The 18,028-nt window shown below is 36.7% G+C and overlaps 1 protein-coding gene across 2 annotated transcripts in view; it reads right to left on the bottom strand.

Annotated features, from left to right (window-relative positions):
* The window catches only part of PAK3 (p21 (RAC1) activated kinase 3), a 46,491-nt gene extending 31,282 nt beyond the window's left edge, over nucleotides 1-15,209 (bottom strand). Inside the window, exon 1 of one of the 2 annotated variants that reach the window (XM_032475714.1) lies at nucleotides 15,116-15,209. The gene's annotated coding sequence lies outside the window, so the exon portion shown is untranslated. The remainder of the gene's footprint in view (nucleotides 1-15,115) is intronic. The other variant, XM_032475713.1, reaches the window with a different exon arrangement.
* Nucleotides 15,210-18,028: the final 2,819 nt, after the last annotated feature.

Genomic DNA, 18,028 nt, shown 5'->3' with positions numbered 1-18,028 from the left:
CAAACAATTTCTCACAGGCCTAGGGAGTTTACAGTACCTGCTCCTAGGGAATAAAATGGGTACTTTGGTAGAAGGAGTATTTGACTGCTAATAGAGATCTGGATTCTAACATTGCCCTAACATCAACAAGCTCTGTGATCTTAGGCTGGTCACTTCCCCCTCCTGCGTTTCAGTCCCCTCACTTGGAAAACATATATTGAGCATGTAGTGTGTGTCAGATACTACACTAAGAACTTGATATAAATTATCGTATGCTCCTCTTACTATATTTCCGTAAGGCAAGGGCTTTTATCCTCATGTTACAGGTGAGGAACCTGAGCCTCAGAGAGGTTAAGGAACCTGCCCAAAATTGTATAGTATATAATCCAAGTCCATCTGACTCTCTGACCTATAGAATACAGGAAAGGGGCTGCTTCATTTCGAAGGTTCTTTTATTTTATGATCTAAAATCTACAAACTCTACTGCTCTCCTAGCTCAGAGTGGGTATTCAAACATCTATTGGAACTAAACTGAAAAAAATTGCACTTAATTAATAAATGCTACCTAAATTTGGCAATTTCAGAAATTCCTTAGGTTTGAGGCTTATATGAAACAAATCAGTCTCTCAATTTTATGTTTGAGATTCAGGGTTCAGGTCACAGAGTTGGTGTTCAAGAAGTATTTGTTGACAAAGTGCCTGGATTTCAATCTAGGTTTTACTAGTTGTTGGTGATGAAATTAAAATAAATTTTGTAACTATGCACCCCCCCAAAAAAAAGAAGTATTTGTTGAATGGACGAATTAATAAAAGTCTTTCCAAGCAAACATGCAATTGTAATAAAACTTTTCCTTTCTGGGTAGGAAACATTTCTAGTTAAATCTACAGAAAATACTTCCTTCTTAGAATAAGCTATCAGACATTCCTGATTTTAGGGGCCAGTTTGTGATTTGTCCTTCTGAACTCAGAATTGCCTGGGTTCAAAAGAATAGGTCACCTCAACCTGGTGTGTATTTCAGCTGCATAATCCCTGAGCGACTGCTTAAATCTATTTGCAGAATGATTCAAAAATGCCTTTACTTGGTTTATTCCTGTATATGTAGGCAATTTGTACAATTCTTTCTGATGCAAAAAGGGGATGGCCTCTGCAAAATGAATATCTATCCCATAGGGCTGCAGAGAATCAAATAGCACAATCTATTAAGCACAGATCTAAGTCGATGATGAATGTGGTAACTGCTATTATTATTATTTGATGTTGCTGCTGCTGTTACTGGTTTCACAGTAGAGGATGACTAATTCAATGGGTTGTTAGTTGGTTCTTCCCAATCTCTAGCAAGAACATCATGACTAGAGTCTGCCTCTGTTTTCAAAAAGGCCAAAGGCCAAAGGCGGCCTGCTAGAACACTTTTTAGAGATTCCTTGTCTTTTTTTTTCCTTAGTAAAGTGTTTTTGTCTTTTTCTTTGTTTAGGATGCCTTTCTCAAATGAAGTCATATGCAGAAACTCTCAATATAAAATGGGAGCTGCTCCATTTAAAGCTGGAGAGGGAAGCCCCAAATTCTTGCCCAAGTGGCCTTCCCCTTATTCACCACCTTTGCCCCCCACGCCCAAGTCCATTTCCACCATCCTAGGAGCTAACACTGTAATCGACCTGGAGTGCAAGGGGGATTAGTCTTTAACATCTCCAGAGCTTTATCTTTCAAATCCTTGTTTTGTTTTTTTTAACTCCTCACCTCCTCCTTCAGCATTTCATTGTCTTAAAATTGTTCGAGTACTAACTCTGGAATCCAATAGCCTGGGTTTTATGGCATTCTGTGGTATAGAATTGCCACAAATCCCTAATCCACAGAAGTTTAAGGACTCTGAAACTCTAGAACATAGGTTATTAACTCAAAAACGAGCTTTTCTCCTCACTGCCCCTCCCCGCACCTTACTGCATATATGCCCTTGTCCAGTGGGAGTCATTTTCCCCTTCCCCCCACCGACTCATAAAATGATGATATCCTCCTCTACCCCACTTTCCACCACCCATCCCCACACCAAACATGTTAGGCATTTGAAACTCACTGCGATGACCAGTAAATTATTGACTGGCCCAACTTCCAGCCTTTGTAGACTCCTCAGCACAAATGCACACGCTCAGGTACTAATCTGCCGAGCAAAGCTTAGTGCCCTATCTCTGGCTCAATCTTAGCACTCTCAGCACTTCTCTGCACCCCAGTCCTGATGCCTCTCCATATTTCAGCAATTTAAGAGTCAACTGCCTATCTACATAAGCAACTTATAAAATTTCTTCAGGTCCTCTTTCTCTTATTCACCTATTAGAGCACTCTCTTGGCCCACTGTATTAAGCAAAAATACATATAAATGCTACTTTGAGCTTTGGATTAGATATATAATGTAATCACAAGTTGATATAATTCTAGCTAAAAGGAAATATGTGTAATATTTTAATTAGTTTCATCTTAAGTAAATATCAAATTTCTGTTATGAATTTGAAACATCAAGCTATCTTCAAAACTCCCAGATACTTAAAAAGATTTCTAGCTAAAAATTTAAAAATTAAAATTAAAAAAAAAAGATTTCTGGTGATCCACAGATAACAATTTGGGAACTTAATGAATATATTAGGCAGCAATCAACCTAATAATAATAACTATTGTTACTGTTATTATTTATTAGGCAATTACTATATGCCAGAACTGGTTTTAAACACTGTACACAATTAATCCTCCTTTAATTCTGAGCCGCAAAGAAGTTAAATTATTTACGCAAGGTCACACAACTAGGAACTGGTAAGATTTGAACCCGGGGAGGGTTGAGTAGATGAGGATGAGGACTACTCCTTCTTTTCATCTTTCTGTTTTAATTGAAGTGTACTCAATTTACAATGTTGTGTCAATTTCTGGTGTACAGCAAAATATTCAGTTATATATATATAATAGGAACATATATATATTCCTTTTCATATTCTTTTTCATTATAAATTATTATAAGATACTGAATATAGTTTCTTGGGCTATAAAGTAGGTCCTTGTTATTTATCTATTTTATATGTAGTAGTTAGTATCTGCAAATCTCAAACTCCCAATTTATCCCTCGACACCCCCTTCCCTCTTTGGTAACCATAAATTTGTTTTCTATGTCTGTAAGTCTATTTCTGGTTTGTAAATAAGTTCCTTTGTATCACTTTTTCAGATTCTACATATAAGTGATATCGTATGATATTTGTCTTTCTCTGTATGACTTACTTCTCTTGGTATGATAATTTCTAGGTCCAGCCATGTTACAGCAAAAGATATTATTTTTTTTATGGCTGAATAGTATTCTCTATGGGTATCTTTATAAAATCTATCAGTCACTTGAATAGAAAAAAGTCAGTATCATGTAGCATTTGGGACGTAAGGATGGCAGAAATCAAACTGACCAAGATGAGAGTTGAAACTCCTAATCTTCTGGTATATTGGGGTTGGTGTGCTAAAATGGTCAACATTGTCAATTTAATTTTTATACCATTTAATTATATTGATCCCTTTTATCCTTCCATTCCAGTTATACTGAAGCTAGATTGCTATAGGGAGAACATTTATTTATGATGGGGACTTTGTTGATTCTAAACCTCGGTCCTTCAGGTGGTATAAAGAAATCATGCATTGCTCAAGGGAATATAAGGATCATCCAGATTAACCTCCTTACTACAGATGAGAAATCTGAGTGTAAGAGAATAGGAGTGATATGCCCAAGATGACACAGCTAGTGACAAAATTCTCCTAACTCTGAGCAAGAGATCTTTCAGTGAAACTATTCTATGGTTCAAGAATATTAAATCAACAGATTGCTCAACCATTGGGCCTCATCAGCAATTACTGTGTGATGTGTACTGCTGGGTTCTTGGCATCAAATTAGATGCTTTATCAACAGTTTTTCTCTGACCTGGCCAAGCACTTAACACTCAAGTGGAAACACTGGCATCTAGCTAAAGGGTCTAGAAACAAACAATTCACCATTTCTCTCTTTTCCTCCCAAGACAAGTCACTTTCATTATCAGCAATCTTCATCAGGTTTTGATGTTTCCTGCTCAGACCCAATGGCAAGCCGTGATCATGGGTGGTTGCCAAAGCAGCAACATGGTAGGACTTATAATGTAGATAAATCACTCTGATTTTAGCATAGAAATAGATTAGAGGAGGGAAAGAAGGGCAAGCAAGTGAGGCTAGGAAGAAGTTCATGGCCTAGGAGAAAAAAGGAAGGGCAAGAGACTGGAGGACTCAATGGGTCCAAGGAGAACCCTGTGGGAATAAGAGTGAGGGAATCAGAGGATAGGGCACTGTTCACATTTAAGGTTTTATAAGTATGAATCTGGTGCTGATGAGATCACAGTCATGGGTTTAATCCACATTTAGGATGGTTTGTTTTCACTTCGATTTCTACTTTTACTGCTGCTGCTAGAAAAGATGGTATCATTTGTGTGTGGAGCCTTACTTTCTGCCTGCTCTCTGTAAATGGATGAGTTCACTGAATGCTCATTCTGTACAACTCTAGGAGGTAAGTTCTACCACCTTCATTGTACAAAAGAGGAAATTCAAGCCGGGAAATGGTAAGTAGCTGGCCCAAGGTTACACAGTTAGTCAGCAGCTGAGATAAAAAAATGCATTGGTTTGACTTCATAGCCCATGCTCTTATCCACCATTTCATGCTCTGTTACAGATCTTTAGCAATTTTACATCAATGTTAAGTGCAACTGTGGTGCTTCCCTAAAATATTCCTCTTGCCTCTAATTCTCTACTCACTTAGTCCATGTGCCCCCTTGTGAACCACTTAGTATGTTCCTGGACATGGTACGTTTGATTCCTTTGGCATAATCATACAAGATGATTCTTCTGTTTTCTGAATCACTTAAGACTGGTCATGTGGCCAAGAGTGAACTGGGACTAGAATTAGTTCTTAGGACTGGACTTTATCTTCTTCTAAGTACTTAAGATACAATTACTACTTATAGATCCCTATGTAGAAATTGTCTCACTAGATTAATGCACTTGGCATGAAAATACACAGATATCATATTTTTTAATACTACTATACATTTACTTGTTTTGTTGAGACATATGTCCTTTAGAGCTCAGGAATGTTGATGAATAGTATTACTGTTACATCCATAGTGGAAGAGATCCAGAGTGTTTTCTGTAATTTGCCACTCAAAAATACATCACTAAATTTTTAAAAATATGCAAAAATCATGTTATCTCAGTATCTTTCTAAGTACACAGAATGGAGTCAGGGCCTGATGGTATAGTCTTTAATTATTAGGATTATAAATAGGAACAGGGAATTTTTGGTTCTTTAGCTAGGGCATGACTTTTCCCAGAGTATTCATGGTCATCTAATTTTAAATAGAGCTGTAACACATTATGGGTGTGCGGCCAGGGAGCTCAGAGGGTTATACTCCAGTGATGAAGTCACATTTACAGGGCTTAATCTCTGGAAAGGCCAGATAACTCTCAACTACTCACTCCAACAGTAAGTCTAAGCAGCTGTTTCCCAGTGCGTGCCATCGGTTTCAAGAAGTCCTAGACAGGAAAGGGGGACAGGTGGCTTAATACAAGCTCATTACTCTGGCTGGAAAAAACAACTTAAAGTGCAAACTCTGCTAATGGTGGTTGATTGAGTGGCATCATCTTTCTTTACAAGGGACAGCGTACAACACAGTGCATTTAAGGGCATTAAGTAGAACAAAGAGCATCTTCCACTGCTCCATAAACATTTTTCTTCACAAATGCTAATGTATTTCCAATCCCCTTCATCACAAAGCCTATTGTGAAGCTCAGACTACATCTATTTAGTGTTCTTTCTTGTATGGCCCAAAATAGATCTAATGAGGAAGCAAATACTTTTTGGGTGGGTGGTCTTACCCAAAGAATCACTTCTGTAAGTGCTCTAGACACTGCTTCTGCTCTTGCCCATAGTTTCTTGAACAAAGTAAAAACGTGTCAGGGGTTTTATTCTCAGCAAGTATCCCTGAGTTCTATGCTGTACCCTGCTTTGTCAGGTTTGCAAAACAAGCTGTTATTCATCACGTCCTTTAAGAAACAAGTTTCAAAAACATTCATCTTCCATATAGGAACTTCATGTTAGAGCAAGAAGAAGAGGGTTCCTCACTGAGTAGCAGAGATAAGTCTGAAAAATACCTAACATGATATAGTTCCTTCTTCAAGTATTAAAACTAAAACTAATTTAGAAGGATGGGGGCTGTGGGCTTCCAAAAATATTTGTTTGCAGTTACTGATTAATCAATAATATCATTCTATATAATGATACGATTGGCCAAGATCCAGATGTTAGAAAAAATTCATTTGGTTGTATGTATATCTTTATGCATAGGAGGAAAATGATCTCAAGAAATGTTCCCGTTGTCACTTACTGTCAAATTTAGCTGCATGGCTGTTCTAATCTATGAACAGCTATGACATGCAACAAAGATACTTTGGCATAATACAGACATGGACTCTATAGGCCCATGAATTCTTCAGGATAGCCTTTTGTTTTGACTAATAATTTCTTGTTACAGTTCCTTTCTCGAACACATTTGCCTTTGAAAATCAGTGTAGGGAAAGTTTTTTCTTATAGTACTGTAATTCCAAATAATTCAACACAGTTTTGCTGGCAAGAGTGTGGGCAAACATGCGCCCTCATACATTGTTATGTTCTTGGAATGTTAAATGGAACAACCTCTTTGGAGGGCAACTTGGAAATGAAAAATGCACATAATCCTTCTATGTAACAATTCCACTTTTAGGAATTTATTATCATGATAAATTTGCATACATATGAGATGGCTTATTTGTCAGGCTCTTCACTGAAGCCTTGTTTATAGTAGCAAAATATTGGAAACAAACTAAATATCTATCCATGCGGGCCTAATGAAATAAATTGTGGCACATCAAACAACAAAACACTGTGCATCTGTTAAAAAGAATGAAGTACCAACATGGAACCATGTCTAAGACAGAAGCACATAATAGAAAAGGAGATACATAATGTATTACCATTTGTGTTAAAAATACACTCACAGCACAAACACACACACAGAAATGGACCATACATGCTCCCAAACAAGGTAAGGCATTCCCCCGACCAATTTTTAGCTCAGGGAAAAAAGGGAATTGCCTTATATTCAAATCCTTATAAAATCTCTCATGTAATGTGGTAATTCTCCATATTCATTAATTTTTATCCACAAAGTACTGCTTGGGAGAAATAAGTTAGGTTGAAATATTCTCAATCAGTGCTAGTTTTGGATGCTCATAAAGAGTATCTGTCAGAATTGGAAAGAAAGGATGTAAATAAATTATTTCTAAAGGTATGACCTCATAACTGCAGGTGTTAGATATCTGAACGAGCTTTTTAAAGGTCACTTTCAAAATTAATGCAGTGAAAAGGGCTCCCATTAGCAAAAGATGGGCCAGTTTGACCATCAAAAACAATTATAAATGGATCTTGTGGTAGCTCACAGCGAAAAAAAAATGTGACAATGAATATATGTATGTTCATGTATAACTGAAAAATTGTGCTCTACACTGGAATTTGACACAACATTGTAAAATGATTATAAATCAATAAAAATGTTAACAAAATGAAACAAAACAAAATTATAAATGAGATTATTTGAGACAAATTGAAAATATAAGAACCCCTGAGTTTATAAAGTATTTTTTTAAACAAAAGAGAACGCCTCTCTCTTCCACTTAAAAAAAATCAAAACACCTCTCATTGGACACTTTTGGAAGTAGCTTGGTTATAAATATCTTACATTGAAAACTGGCAATTAAAAAGTTAAGCATTTATCTTGATTTCTCTATATGAACTATGTTTCAGGGTAACCAGACTCCCTAGCTGAACAAAGTTCTTTTCAACAAAGTTATTCTAACTGGTAAGTGTGGGAGGAGTGATTACAGTTAGAAAATCACCGTTTTATAATCCCTAATGAAGTAATTGATTTGGGCAATAATCATCAATAGATGAAACCATTAGATGAAAGGCTGATGATGAACTTTGCACTGGAGGATACAACCGCTCACTGAATCTTCTGATCAATCTACTCTTCATTAAAATATGGGACAATCAAACTACTATATATAAAATAGATAAACAAGTTTATACCGTATAGCACAGGGAACTATATTCAATATCTTGTAGTAACTTATGGTGAAAAAGAATATGAAAACGAATATATGTATGTTCATGTATGACTGAAGCATTATGCTGTAACCAGAAATTGACACAACATTGTAAACTGACTACACTTCAATAAAAATCTATATAAAAATAAAATAAAATATGGGACAATCAGATACTGCGTGACTCCTGGTGTAATATGAAACACATGGCACCACCACCTATGAAGAAATCCTGCCAAAAATTGAACCTGAACCTAATTAAGCTTCTAGATCTAACTTCCATTTACAGGGAAGACGCTGACTAGTTTCCTCAGTAAGTTAATGGTAGTAAAAAAAAAGAAGGGAGATACTTTAGAGTAGAGACTTAAGAGACACAACCAAATGTGATATGTGAAACTTTTTTGGATGCTGGTTTGAACAAATTAACTATAAAAACTTCATTTTTGAGACAACTGGACAACTCCAATCATAGACTGGGTGCTAGATGTTAAACTTTTGTAGGTGTTATAATGACATTGTGATTTATATTAAAAACATTGATAAATGCTGAATTTGGGTGATAAGAATATGGGAGGCCTTGTGCTATTCTCTCTACTCTTGTATAAGTCTGAAAATTTGTAACAGAAATTTTAAAAAGTGATATAGTAGAGTTATGCTGTGAAGATCTACATAGACACCTCTAAGACAGATTCAGAAAATAATCATCTTAATGTTGTATAAATGAGTAGTGGTAACTAGGAACAAAATATCCAGGGACAGAAACCTATGTAGATTCAAAAATAGTTTATCTCAAAGAGCTTAGATGGAAATCAGATGATGTACTTAGATAACTGCTAGGAGACTCAAAAAGGGACTCTGGGGTTACAAAAACAATGACGTTAAAGATGAATAGGAAGATTTTGAATTCTACAGCTCCTGAAATGTGAGAGTAGAAAAATCTCTTCCAATGTATACTTTATTTTATACACTGTGTGGTTGAAATATGTAAATAAGAGTGAATTAACAATTCAACATCATAAGTAAATATTCACCATTTATTTATATAGCTAACAGTTTGTGTATTCAGGTGAGTCAAACGTGTGTCCCCTAATATCTGAGAATACATTGTGTGTGTGAAACACATGCACATGTGTGTGTAGGTATGTGCACAGAGAATCTATGAAAATATTACAGAAGGAACCAGAAACAACCTCTTTCTGGAGGTTTCCTTTGTGCAGGGTAACCGGGAGGCTGAAGGACAAGGGTTGGAGGGACACTTACTTTGCACTGTCTACTCCTCTGTACCTTCTGAATGTTACACCACATCCAAGCATTATCTACTTAAAAGGGTTAAACTCAAACAAATAAAAAATACAGTATTGTTTGTACCTCTCAATTTGTTTCCTAACACAGCCCCAGCGGATCCTTCTAGCATTATTTCCTGTTAACTCCCCTGCCAAACTTCTGAATGGCCAGAGAACCAGAACTATTGATTTAATCTTTTCAATATGCACTCATCCAATACTTGCATTCTATGCCAGACACCATTGCAGGCCCTAGGGATATCAAAATGAATGAAACCTACAGTCTGAAGCAAGTGTTCATTTGATTTTTTTCAACTGAAGCTTTCCATAATCCTCACTTGTGAAGTTCTGAAACTTCCCATAATCCCGTCTTGTTAAGCTCCACATCTTTTCAAGTCACCATTCAAGTACACCCTCCTCTATGAATCCTTCATCTTAATGCCTCCCTGGCTATAAATGATTTGTCCCTCCTCTCTGTCCCCATAGCTCTTTGTAATTACATTATAATACTTACTGTATTCTGCTCCATATAATAGTCATGGTGGGTATGTCTTTTACCCCTAAGTATAACTAGCATTTACTGATCACTTCACTCTGTGCCCTGTACTGTGCAAAGCACTTTAAATACCTTCTCTCATTCATTTCTCACAACCTTTATGAGGTACGTGAATTCTGTTTAGTATGACTGAGAAAACTGATGCTTAAAGCAATTAAATAACTTGCCTACAGTCTTCTGAGTTCAGCATTTGGGCTCTTTCTTTTCCTTCAAACTTTCCCAAAATTCTCCCTTTATTCCACCATGGTTTTCTAAGTTTCAAGCAACTTTACATGTCTAGACAAGTTGAGATATAAGTGATGTATACAAGCCGGTGTGGATATAAGACAGTGAAGAAGAGTATGGATAAAATATGGGGAAAAGGCACATGCATTTGGGAGTATGGGAGGGTCCTGCTTTTTTCTTGATACAACTCTCTGTTTCTCCCTGTCAGATGTTCAGAGAGCTAATGAGGTCACTGTGATTCCCAGAACCTGGTTCTTCACTACTACTCTGCATTACACATAGTAGGCACTGAACAAGAGTTTACCAAATTAAACAAGTTATTTGTTAAACTGGCTCCAAATCATCTCCTCTGAGCTGCTTCCTCAAAAATATTTTTCTATTATAATGCTTAAGAGAAAACAAATAGGAACCTGGAAGAGAAAAAGGGTCTGCTTTTCAGTGCATTTTCACTTAAGGCCTTAAAGTGAATTCAAATATATTAATGAGAAATCTGTTCAGACAGTTGCCAGCGTGGTTAGTAAATTCAGCCCTCTGTTACATTAGCCACTGCTTATTCAGGAATTACACAAGTTTGCCGATGATAGCTGTTGACTGAAAATAAATATTTAATTTATTTACTAAACAACTTCTTTTATGTAACTATCCTAGAGAGAATTCTTAAGTGTCCACCAGATATATTTCTGACAAACTCATATTGTAGAGTCAATGATAATTGGGGTGGGGGGTACTAGGCCTGTTTTCTTTCTGTTTTTTTTTTTAACTTTACATACATCTGCTCAAAATATTTAGATTTGGTGGCCACTAACAGAATACTTTTCACAGAAAACCTGGTGAAATAATGTAATTTTTATCCTTCAACTCACAGCCATGGCCTCAAATGATTAGATGTGCAATTCTGAATTTGATTTATGGAGGATGGAGCTCAATTCTCTGGCCCCAGGCCTGAATGCTGGGATGGCAGAAACTCATACTGGAAAAATTTAGTTTTCCAAGTAGATGAGGGTGATTAATGAAGAGGTTCCTCTCAAATCTGGCTCCCAAGAGTGAGCTCTTGGGCTCCCTGGAGCTAAAAATGGAATGTTGGGGCTGATTCTGCCTACCACCAAATGATTACTGACACAGGTTCTAATGTCAACATCATAATAGGTAAAGCAAAACAATAAAAAACTCCAAACTTAATGAAAAGAAAATTAAAATTATATATTGAGAGTAGAGCCTAGTTGATCTAACTTGGTTCAATAATTCATGAGAAAATCCACTGAGAGCAATTTAAGTAAAAGGCAAATTAATTTAAATGGGACATTTTTTGGCCTAGAGAGAATAAATCAGTATTTTGCCCATTCCCTTTAAAAATTAAGAGCAGAGAGCAAAAATCACTAAAAGTAAAAAAAAAAAAAAAAAAAAAAAAACAAATTAATTAAATGAATGATAAAGTTACAGTAAATAAATAGATTTGTTACTAGATTATATCTTAAAAAGCTATGTGAAAATTCATCTTGATTTTATATGATGACCATTTTGGTTGGGAGTGAGTGTGAAAATGGGCAGAAGGTGAAACCAGCACGGATGAAAAAGACAGATGTGCAGCACACACAAATACCCAAAGGATAAAGAATCCGATATGGTGAGGGTGAGTAGTCATGAGAAACAACTGAAGACACACTGAAAATAAAGAGAAAGAGAAACAGACAGAAAGAGCAAGACAGACATGCATACACTCATGAAAAGACAGAGGACAGAGGAAAGTTAAAGCTAGAAGGACAAACATTTTCATTAGTTCAACAAATATTTATTGAGGCAAAAACAGATTCAGAGAGATGGGGGAGGCAGACAGGGGAAACTGTAGATCTCTGAGCTTGGCCAGATGAACTCTGCCTGTTGATTCAAATTGTACAAAATTGTTTTGGGGGGACCCACCAAGGACAAAAACACTGTGCTAGACACTAAAGGAGACAAAAGGATGAATAAAAAAGACTTCCTACCCTCTAAAGACTTATTTAAAAGTTGAATGGGGTCTATGGGTGAACTATCTGCTAGTTTCATCATTCCTCAAAATGACAGACTCTCTGGGAATTTAAAACAGACCTTTCTGCAGTGGCAAGCAGGATTTCTGTGCTGATTTTTCATTTTTGATTAGAAAGGCTTTACAAAGGTATAAAGGTATGCAGAAATAGAGAACTTTCCTTTTGCACTTTCAGAGGTCGGAAGCATAAATAACAACCAGGAGGGGAAATCTCTTTGGTACGCAGAGTTGCTTGTCAGCCTAATCTTTGTTCTTGGAGAAATCAGTCTTGCTTTATTACCTGGTATTTGGGAGATATTTGAAACCATCTCTTATATTTTCCCTTTTTAAATTCAATGATATTTTTGGCTCAGGTAGGTCTTAGTGAGAATGAACAACAGAAACACTCCACTTTCCACTCCTCAAAAGACAACTCCAAAAAAACCCACATTTTATGAATAAATAAATAGCTCCCATTTGAACCTTCAACTAGAGCAGTGCTGTCCATGAAACATATAACGTGATCCATACTTTAAATTGGGGGGAAACTATATTTAAAAAGGTTAAAAGGTGAAATTTTAATAATATATTTCTTTAACATAATGTATGTAAAATATTATCATTTTAACATGTAACCAATATACAAGTTATTAATGAGATATTTACATCATTTTTTCATAGCAACTTTTTAAAATCAGGTAAATATTTCATATTTACACCATATCTCAATTTGGATTAGCCAAATGTCAGGTGCTCAATAGCCACATGGCTACCATCTTGGACAGCAAAGATCTAGAATGCTACTTCTCTATGGATTGTGCATCCCTTCCTATTGTTAGCTCCATCAAAGGCCCAACTAGATTAAAATAAGATCTAAAAGTTAACGTTTGCTTTCCAAGTTCCCTTAGTACATAATACTGTTTTTTTTTAACCTGTCTTGTGGTGTTAACTTTTTGGACAAAAAGAGAGTTGAGGTTTGTATATGTACTTGAGAAGGCATGGCTTCCTTACTTAAGTAAAACAACCAGTTCACTAGAAGTTAAGAAGGAAAACCCCAGGTGGGAAATAATGGCTACAGAAGCCAGCCCTGCCCTGTACTTAGGTGAGTTGAGTAGATATGTACCCTATGTACCCTCTTCAAGCATTTACAACTGTAGACTGTAAGTTCCTTGAGGGCCCGTGCCATCATTAGCGATCTCTGTTTTTCTAGCACTTAGCACAGTGCCTGGCACATAGCTGGTGTTCAATAAGTGTGTGCTGAAAAAATACATTAATTTAAATAAATACAGTCAATACAGTCTCTCACTTGCACTAGACACATTTCAAGTGCTCCATAGCCACGCATGTCAGGGGCTATCACACAGGACAGTGTAGATGCAGAAGATCTCTCTCATCACAGAAAGTTGTATCAGACAGCACTGTTCTAGAGCAATGGGCAGAAATAAAATTTGACTTGTTAGGTTTTAGGGGAACTCTAGAGACAACCAAACCTTTTTTTTTATGAGCATGTAAGAATACTAGTGATATCAAATGTCAGAGAAAGAATCAAGAGAACAAGTAGGTATCTCTTTTACCCTCCTAGAAAGTTCAAATGCACCATTATGGTTTCTACTGGAAGAAGGCACGTGGCCACATATTTCTCCCTGAGTTTCTGCCTCCCTCTCAGGGTCTTCTCACCTTGATTCCCACCAGGCACAATCCACAAGTGAGCCCCTCTGACCCTCTAGTTAAAATGTCTAATGAATGCTTTCCCTTATTTCCCAAGATAAGTCGGCAATTTCAAAAGATATCTTAGTACAAAAGCTGGAGTGGGGGGGGTGAGAAATAAAATATAAAAATCACAAAATAGTCAAGCTTATATACAATATATAATTCTCTGAACCTGTTAATCCCAGGAAAACAGTGAGGTGCTCGATGAAATCCTACATTCCCTTATCTGAAAATAGACTCCATTGGCTGAGGGGCTAGCACAATTTTGCAGGCACATAATTAGCTCTATCCTTCTCTTCCCAGCACCTTGTCTCAGCCAGGAGCCCTCTGGGGTGCAATCTTAGTTCCCAGCATACAGTAGTTGGTACACCTAAATATCTTGTTTCATTTTCCATTTAAGGACATCCCTTAAAAACACTTCATTTCCCTTTAAACAAAACATTTCCCTATTTCAAACCCTGTTGCCTACTCAGGCACTCCTGCTTAGTTTCACACTGAGGCTTGAGAAACATGCCTAGTCACAGCTGACTTGTAGAACACGTGACTCCCACCTTTAGTGCAAGTGCATGATCTAGCCCCATGGTTTAGCTGATGGTCAGGATTATCTGAGGAACTTTTCCAAAGTTCAGATAACTGGGCCCCACTCCAGACTTCTGAATCAAGTTTCTGGCAGTTGGGCCTGGGAATCTTTCTTCTTACAAGCATACTAAGTGAAAATGATACACTCCATCTCATTTAGGGACTATTGATCTATTTCCTCCTTACTCGGAGAGTCAACTGTGCCCACCTCTGGATCATTCAATAAGGGTTTTCCCTATCATCACTTTGTCACTTTACTCTTTGACAATGAAACAGGATCTTAAGCATAACATCCATACAGATGTAGGGGGAACAGGGATAAAGGGGGTTTTCATACAAGTTTAGAAGTTTCTATAATTCTACTGCTTTTCTAAAGAAATCAGCTTGAATCCTCTAACTTTAAAGGATCAAAGCATCCCTAGATAATTCACTGTTAACCTAACAATATTCCAGCAGAATATGTTCCTAGGTTAATTAATGGTCTGCCAGCCAGAAAGGTCAATATTAAGAATGCAAAACATGAATATAACCCTAGAAAATGAGAAGCATAATTTACCAGAAATCTCTGGTGCTCATTTTTTGATATTTCAAATAATAATCACTTACCCTTGACCTATTTTTTCAAATCTTGTGTATTTTTTCTTTGGGTCACCAACACTCACAATGCTTCCTGAAGGGAAAGAGGGGAGAGAGAAAGAGAGAGAGATTTAAATTTATTGATTTCCTTCTATTTAATACTAATATTTAAGATGCCAGAGTCAATGATAAATAAAACATTAAAGCAATATCCTCATGTGATTTCTATAATTTATATGGATAATAATATATTTTATTAAAGTAACAAATAGTAATATATTAATTAAGCTAGTAGTAATAACCCAGGATGCTTATACTCAAAATTGATGATGCTTGGGAAACAAGAAGGACTGGTCATAAACCCAACACTTATAAAAAATTCCCATAAAAGGATACTGTAGATTAGGAGATAAAAACATCTCAGGACTTGCACACAGTATTTAACAGAATCACTGTCTTCTCTGAATTGGAGTGAAATTGAGTGCTACACTACATTCAAATTCTGCTGGACAAATCTCTCTTGAGCACTTACTCTGCACCCAGTACTTCACTAAGGGCGATGGGGGGTGGGGATGAGAATGGGTCTAATGAAGAACACAGTTTAATCATAAAGTAATGAGGCTTATTGTTCTAAAAAACACACATCCCTGAACCTAGGACTCCACTAGCACTTCAAAAATTTTTAACAGCCTTACTGAGCTCTGATTTCCATACAGTAAAGTTCACTCATTTAAAGTGTACAATTCAATTGCTATTAGCATTTTTTTAGAGTTGCACAAATTTACTAAATTTCACCATGATCTAATTTTAAAACACTTTTATCATCCCGCAAGAAATCCTCTACCTGTTACCAGTCACTCTCGATCCTCTCTTTGCTTCCCAACCCATCCTTAGGCAACCACTAATCTACTTTCTATTTCTATAGGTTGTTCCAAACATTGTGGAGTAAATCTATAAGCCACACAAGAAAACCATTAATTTATCATGTTTGGCTCTGGGAAAAAAATATTGGTTTTGTTATTTCAAAATATCAAATTCACTACTCAGAGGATCAATACTTCTCACCACTCAAAATAAATGTAAAAGAAGTAACATTGACTCTTCAATGCAATGCTCAAATAGGTACATAGAGGGAGAGTAGAGCTCAGTGGTAGAGTGTGTGCTTAGCATGCATGAGGTCCTGGGTTCAATCCCCAGGACTTCCATTACAAATAAATAAATAATAAACCTAACTACCTCCCCCTTCAAAAAATGTTTAAAAATAAATAAATACCCCTCCCCACAACACACACACACACACACACAAAATAGGTGCAGTTTTATTCTGTGCCAAAGCAGCATCATGCGAATAGGGGTTCAGTTCTCAAGTGGACTATGTTGAAGGGAATCATTCATTTCTATGCTTCTGGTCCTCCTTTCTTTCTGGAAGCAAACATCAGTATCATTACCTTTGAGTTCTATCTTACTAATGTGGCCCCTATTCAAAGAAGTGTAGAGTCAGTTAGTAAAACAAGAATTACACACATGAACTAATCAAGAGAAGGTCTATGGAGTCCATCTCCTAATTGTCACTCTTCTCCATTCCCTCCTCCTCATGCCCATGGCCACTGCCCTTGTTCAGGTCCTCAACATCTCTTGTCCAAACAATTGCACTAGTTATTTTTGTTGTTGTTGTTGTTTGGGCTATTCCAACAGCCTCCTAATCGGACTCAATTTTCAGCTTCTGTCCACTCGACTCCAAGCTCCACATCTCTGTTAGGATGCTCTAAGTGCAGACCTGACCATGTGATTCTCTGGTTCAGGAGCCCCTGAGGCTTCCTCAACACCTACAGGATAAAGCTCAAACTCCATGGCATGGAATGCAAGGCTCTTCATATCTGGCGCTTGTTTCATTCTCCAGCTCATCTTCCCTACTTCCCCACTAGAACGTTATGCTCTCACCCTAACAAATGCTCATGAGCAGATCCTGCTTAATGGTTTGGCTTCCTCTCTTAAAACTCCAGTCCCAACATCTGCCACCAATTCTTTATGCAAGTGGCACTGAGTAAGTTAAAGGGCCCAGGCATCTGCCTTCATATCTTCTTTACGTGCTATTCTCTCCCTGGAATGTCCTTCTTAAGTTTTCTTCCTGGCAAGTTCTTCATCATGCTTCAACTCAGCTTCAATTTTTGCCTCTTCTAGGAAGCCTTCCCTGATTTTTTGGAATAAAGTCAGCAATTTCCCTTCTCTGTACTACTATTATACTTTCTCTCTCTTTCTGCTTCTTCTTTTGCTTTTTTTTTAAATTGCTTTTGCTCTTGCTCTCCTCTCTACTTAATATACCATCTATCTATCTATATCTATGTATTTGACATCCTCTTATAGACTTTGTCTTAAGGATGGGAGCCATGTCATATTCATCTCTGTATTCTCAGTGCCTCCTCATATAGTGCTGGCTGTGGAATATATTGGTTCCTCAATAAATGTCTGTTGAATTAAACTCAAATAAAATTAGAGGTTTCATTTTATAAATGCCCCATATTGTAAGATAGGGGTTAAAGAATGTATTTTACTTGAGTTATAGCTAAAGAATACCATTAACTTAATGATTTCTGAGTTGCTATTTCAAATTTCAGATTGTCTCACGGATTTCTATATCACTGAGAACTATCCTCATTCAGGTCAGCTATTCATGGTTAAGGATCTGGACTTTTAATTTTTTATGAAATCATGATTTTAAAGCCACTTGAAACCATAGTTTTATTAAGCAGTTTAAAGTCTTCTAAGAAAGTTACAACACTATTAAGTTGCTGAGCAAACTCTTTTCTATAGGCTGAACAAAAGCAAACAAGTTTTTGAGTTATGACCAATTCCAATTGGCAGGGTTTAATTAATGAGGTTTCATGGTAGTAAATTATCCAACCTTTATTTCCATGGTATGCAGGATTAAAACAACAATACAAC

The sequence above is a fragment of the Camelus ferus genome, chromosome X, assembly GCF_009834535.1.
Source record: "Camelus ferus isolate YT-003-E chromosome X, BCGSAC_Cfer_1.0, whole genome shotgun sequence".
NCBI classification, from domain to species: domain Eukaryota; kingdom Metazoa; phylum Chordata; class Mammalia; order Artiodactyla; family Camelidae; genus Camelus; species Camelus ferus.
The sequence above is the reverse complement of the archived record's forward strand: the minus strand, read 5'-3'. Positions and strand labels throughout refer to the sequence as shown.